A 6,639-nucleotide genomic window follows, 5' to 3' on the forward strand; every position below is an offset into this window, starting at 1 on the left:
TATTCAAGCTCCTCCGGAAAGATCAGTCTCATGATTGGACCGAAGATTGCCAGAAAGCTTTCGACAGTATCAAAGATTATCTGTCCGAACCTCCGATTTTGTCTCCGCCAGTAGGAGGAAGACCTCTGATTATGTACTTGACAGTTCTTGAAGACTCGATGGGTTGTGTACTCGGTCAACAAGATGAATCAGGGAAGAAGGAGTTTGCTATATACTACCTCAGTAAGAAGTTTACTGATTGTGAGTCTCGGTACTCTATGCTTGAGAAGACGTGCTGTGCTTTAGCTTGGGCAGCTAAGCGTTTGCGCCAGTACATGATAAATCATACAACTTGGTTGATATCCAGAATGGATCCAATTAAGTATATCTTCGAGAAGCCTGCTTTAACTGGGAGGATTGCCCGTTGGCAGATGCTGTTGTCTGAGTATGATATTGAGTATCGAGCTCAGAAAGCTATCAAAGGTAGTATCTTGGCTGACCACCTAGCGCACCAGCCAATTGAAGATCATCAGTCTGTTCAGTATGATTTCCCTGACGAGGAAATTCTGTATTTGAAGATGAAAGATTGCGATGAGCCTACACTTGATGAAGGTCCAGAACCTGATTCCAGATGGACGATGATGTTTGATGGCGCTGTTAATCAATATGGAAATGGAATTGGGGCAGTAATTGTTAATCCCCAGGGATCGCACATTCCGTTTACAGCAAGGCTAACTTTCAAATGCACGAATAATATGGCAGAGTATGAAGCCTGTATTATGGGACTTGAAGAATGCATTGATTTGAGAATCAAGTATCTTGATGTCTATGGTGATTCAGCTTTGGTTGTCAATCAGATCAAAGGTGAATGGGAGACAAATCAGCCAGGTCTCATCCCATACAGAGATTATGCAAGGAGAATTTCAACTTTCTTCACAGAAGTTGAATTTTATCATATTCCTCGAGAGGATAATCGGATGGCAGATGCCCTTGCTACACTTGCTTCCATGATTGTTGTCAGATGGTGGAATGATGTCCCCAACATTACTGTGATGCGCTTGGACAGACCCGCTCACATATTTGCAATCGAAGAAGTGAAAGATGACAAGCCTTGGTATTTTGATATCAAGAATTTCCTCCAGAACCAGGTCTACCCGCCTGGGGCATCTGTGAAAGATAGGAAAACTTTGAGAAGGTTGTCAGGCAGTTTCTACCTCAGTGGTGAAGTGCTGTATAAGAGAAATTTTGATATGGTTTTGCTCAGATGCGTGGATAGACACGAAGCAAACCTGTTGATGACTGAGGTCCATGAGGGTTCATTTGGTACTCATTCCAATGGACATGCCATGGCTAAGAAGATGTTGAGAGCAGGCTACTATTGGCTGACAATGGAGTCTGACTGTTGCAAGTATGTGAAGAAATGTCACAAATGTCAAATTTATGCGGATAAGATTCATATTCCTCCGACACTCTTGAACGTGATTTCGTCACCATGGCCTTTCTCTATGTGGGGAATCGACATGATCGGCATGATTGAGCCGAAAGCGTCCAATGGACATCGATTTATTCTCGTAGCAATTGATTACTTCACCAAATGGGTTGAAGCCGCTTCGTACGCGAATGTAACCAGACAGGTGGTTGTGAAGTTTATCAAGAACCAGTTAATTTGCCGTTATGGTGTGCCAGAGAGGATCATTACTGATAATGGATCCAATCTGAACAACAAGATGATGGATGAGTTGTGCGCTGAATTCAAGATTGCACACCATAATTCCTCCCCTTACAGACCTAAGATGAATGGGGCTGTTGAAGCTGCTAACAAGAATATCAAGAGAATTATACAGAAGATGACTGTCACGTACAAAGATTGGCATGAGATGCTGCCATTTGCTTTGCATGGATATCGTACGTCTGTACGCACTTCAACAGGGGCAACCCCTTTCTCTCTTGTTTATGGCATGGAAGCCGTTCTCCCAGTAGAGGTGGAGATCCCATCAATGCGAGTCTTGATGGAAGCCAAGTTGACTGATGCTGAATGGATTCAGAGTCGTTATGACCAGTTGAATTTGATCGAAGAGAAGCGCTTAACTGCCATGTGCCATGGTCAGTTATATCAGCAGAGAATGAAGAAAGCATTCGACAAGAAGGTCAAGCCTCGTGTGTTCCGAGAAGGTGACCTTGTGCTCAAGAAAGTTTTGTCTTTCGCGCCCGATTCCAGGGGCAAGTGGACTCCAAACTACGAGGGTCCATATGTTGTTAAGAGAGCCTTTTCAGGCGGTGCTTTGATGCTTACAACAATGGATGGGGAGGATTTCACTCGTCCTGTGAATTCAGATGCAGTTAAGAGATACTTTGCCTAGAAAAAAGTATATGCAAATGAAAAAACGAATGAAAAAAAAAAAAAAAACAAATGAAAAAACAGAATGACTCGCTAAGTTGAAAACCCGAAAGGGCGGCTTAGGCAAAAATGAGCGTCTCGGTGGAGAACCCGCAAGGGTAATCCAGGCAAAAATTAGAGACTTAAAAAAAAAAAAAAAAAAAAAAGAGATATATTTGCATCCCGCTAGATTGAGTACCTCACTCTGGGGGCAATCTAGACAAAAATTAGGGATTTGGCAAGTAACTGCATCCTGACAAGACTTTCTGGTTCATCAGTCGTCATTTCGTCAGAAGATTCTCGATTCGTCGTCAACTGAAGCTTCGGATACATCGAGATTCAAATTGGTAGAGAAAAGATCATTATGTTCAATGTAGCCCTCTTCCAATATATATCACTGATTTCAAATTTGTACAGATCTATGGAGTCTTGCCATTTGCAGACTACCATTCTATCAAATCAATTTGAGCTTTTTATCCAATTATTTGCACTCTTATTTGTTTCAATTCAACAAATGTTTTGCATGTTTTAAATTGATAAAATGTCATTGTTTTAAACAAATCAAATTTTTCAAAATTTTTGTTTTAAACAAAGTGAACTTTCACAAAAGTGAAAGGATACTCAAGAATATCTCAGTGCTCTCCCGAGGGTGACATGATTTCCAACAGGTAAGACATTTGTTCATATTCCTGGTTTGGTTGTATTTTCTTTCTTCAGATCTTTGTTGGGGTTGTTCCTCAAACAAAGTTGTTGTTGGGGTTGTTCCCCAGTATAATCGCAAGCAGAGTGTTGTTGAAGACTTCGTTTTCTCCAGCAGCAGTTCCCCTAGCATGGGTGTTTTATTGTGAAGTTTCGGCGGTTGATGGTTTGTCATCTTGGTGCCCCGTCACTTTCTCCAGTGGGTCGCTCGCCCCAGAGTTTATTTGTCTCCTCAGCACAGTCATGAGTATAACTGATTGATTGATACTCCCCTCGGAGTCGCGAGTAGAACTGTTATTAACATCCCCACCAGGGTCGCGAGTAGAGATGTTATTGATATTCCCATCGGAGTCGCGAGTATAACCGTTGTTGATACTCCCCTCAGAGTTGCAAGTGGAGTTGTTACCGCTTTTCCCCATGCAGTGTGCCAGCAGGATTTGTCTGTTTCCTCAGCACGATCGTTTTCTTTTTGAAGATTCGGTAAGTCAGTGGTTTGATACCCGGTACTTTACCCTTTCCCCGGCGAAGTCGTCTGCGGAATTTTTGCTATCTCTCCATCAGAGTTTATTCTCTTTAGCAGAGCAGGATTTATTTTCCTGAGCAGTTTTGATTTGGGTTGATATCCCAATATGTTCAACCATCTTTTCCTCAGCTTAGTCTGCAGAATGTTTGTTGTGGCAGCTTTGCCCGTTGGATACTCCTTCAATCCCCGGTATAAGTGGATGATGGCTCTAGCCTCCAGTGAACGGATTGATTTCCTGACTGTTTGTGATCCCCAGTAGAGTGGCTTGTATTGCAGAATCTACCTGTTGTGATCAGTTTGCTATGTGTATTCTCCCCAAGTGGAGTGGTTTGTTGCAGAATCTATTTGTTTGATCTGTCCTCCCTCAGTGGTTTGTTCCCAAGAGAGTAGCCGACAGTTTTCCCCAGTAGAATTGCTTATGCGGTTGGATTCTATTTGGATGATATCATTCTCCCTCAGTGGGTTTTCCCCCAGCGGAGTTATATGGATTTGCTTCTACAGCAGTTCGTGCTTATGCAACGCACTTTTTGTTTCTCAGTTGACACTGGGATCCCCTGCAGATATACTTTGGGATTTCTCTTGTTCCCCTACAGATTCGTCTTGGTGGCTGCTTTGCCCGTTGTGACTTTCTGTACCCTGTTTGGGTTGTTTCCTAATATTTCTGATTCTCTGCTTCTTCGGCAGTACCTGCAGATCTTTGCTTTACAGCATATAGATCTCCGCAGATTGGCTCTCCAGCTGGTTTTTCCCCTGGAAGTATAATACCGGACGTTTAGTTCCTGAACCTGTTGTGTTAGAATTGTCTGTTTTGTCAGCATTCATCAAACATCAATCACGCATATTCATGCATATTCATAAACATTCAGATATTCATGTTGCATTTCTTGCCATATATCTTTTGTTTGTCGTGTCTCCTGCTATGGTGATACAGATCTCTTTACAGATCTCCCCAAGCAGATGTCGGGTGTTTAAAATCTCTCCATATAGAGTCAACCCCATAAGCAGAAAATGTCGTCTTTCCTTCTGCAGTTCCCCACTGAGATATATCCTCGTGGATGACGGTTTCTTCCGTTTCCTCCCAACACATATATTGGGATGGAAGTTCCTATTTGAGTTATATCCTCATTAGGACGTGTCTTGTTTCAGTCCGTCTTTTCGGATCATTCCCGAATCGGTTATTTGTCAAAAATCTTGTGCTTCCCAGTGGGTTGTTCCCCAGCGGAATGTTTTCAGGCCTCTACCCTCATAACCGGTAGTTGTAAGTCCTATCTTTCCTGGCTTTCTCGGTAGAATTTGTGGTTATACACCTTTTATTCTCCAGCCAGAGTTGTTGGTTTTCTACCTACTACCCGGTAGTCGTAAATCCTATTTTCCTGCTCTCCAGCAGTTTGTGGTTTGTTATAAACCCTATTTTGGTTTCCCGTGCGGATTTGTGATTTGTTCTATCCCCACGTGGAGTTGTTGGTCTTCTACCCCGTATTCGGTAGATGTAAACCCTAATTTTGTGGTCACCCCCACCATCTTTTGGCCTTCTTCCTACAAACCAGCAGTCGTAAGTCCTATCTTTGCGATTTTCTACCTACAAACCGGTAGTTGTAAACCCCGTTCTCTCCACTTGCAGAGTTAACTTTGTTGTTCATCCCAACCGATGACAATTTCCCTTGTGGTTATCTTCATCCAATTCTTGATGTTGATTTTTCCTTTGCTTGGATAAGTTGCTCAGATCAGCACTTATATCCCCCAGCAAGTCTTTTGTGGATAATTGCCGTATGCTAGCAATTTTATCCCCAGTGGGTCCTTTCACCGTATGCTAGTGATTTGTTCCCCGGATCATTGGTTGTTTACCAGTGCATCCCCAGCTGGTCTTCTGTCGATAATTGCCGGATGCTTGCAATTTATCCTCAGCAGTTCGCCTTTCATTTACCCTTTTGTTGGTAATGTCTGTTGCTCCTTTTGATTGGTCATCATTATATACCTATTCTGGTATCCCGATGCCTTTCTTTTCGGATTTTTATCCTTAAACAACACAGTAACCGGTTCAGGATAATCTTCCATGCGAGTATATTATTCACGGTCTGCCGGTAATGAATAATATGTCTCATGCGCTCTTTAGTTGGAATCCTTTGTTGATTTTCCCCAGCTGAGCAAGATTCGTATTCTTTGTAGAATCGAATGACCATCCTTTAAACAAGTCTGCTGTTCTAGCTTTCTTTCGGATGATGAGTGTTTTGGAACACACACCAATTCACGTTTTTAGCCATCCTTTAAACAAGTCTGCTGTTCTAGCTTTCTTTCGGATGATGAGTGTTTTGGAACACACACCAATTCACGTTTTTTGCCCATCCTTTAACCAGTTTGCGTTTTGGATGATGAGTGTTTTGGAACACACACCAATTCACGTTTTTTGACCATCCTTTAAACAAGTCTGCTGTTCTAGCTTTCTTTCGGATGATGAGTGTTTTGGAACACACACCAATTCACGTTTTTTCAGCCATCCTTTAAACAAGTCTGCTGTTCTAGCTTTCTTTCGGATGATGAGTGTCTTGGAACACACACCAATTCACGTTTTTTTCAGCCATCCTTTAAACAAGTCTGCTGTTCTAGCTTTCTTTCGGATGATGAGTGTTTTGGAACACACACCAATTCACGTCTTCGGATTTTATCCTTAAACAACCCAGTAACCGGTTCAGGATAATTTTCCTTTCGAGTATATTATTCACGGTCTGCCGGTAATGAATAGTATGTTTCGCTCACTCTTGGATTAATCTTTTGATTGTTTTCCCCTCAGAGTAAGATTCATTTTCCTTGTGGAATTGAATGTCCATCCTATAAACAAGTTTGCTTTCGCTCTCTTCAGGATGATGAGTGTTTTGGAACACACACCAATTCACGTCTTTGGTCGGTCACCTGTTACATACCTACAACCCGGTATCCTTGGTGTTCCTTCCTGAGTTTGTTACCCTTACCGGTAGCATCTCATTTTGCTTGTTACTTCCCCAGTGGAGTTTTCTTTTGCTTCTCCTCAGGAGTCAGCTTGTGTCTCTCCAATGGATTTATTTTC

This window comes from Lathyrus oleraceus, chromosome 6 (assembly GCF_024323335.1).
Source record: "Lathyrus oleraceus cultivar Zhongwan6 chromosome 6, CAAS_Psat_ZW6_1.0, whole genome shotgun sequence".
Lineage (NCBI taxonomy): Eukaryota > Viridiplantae > Streptophyta > Magnoliopsida > Fabales > Fabaceae > Lathyrus > Lathyrus oleraceus.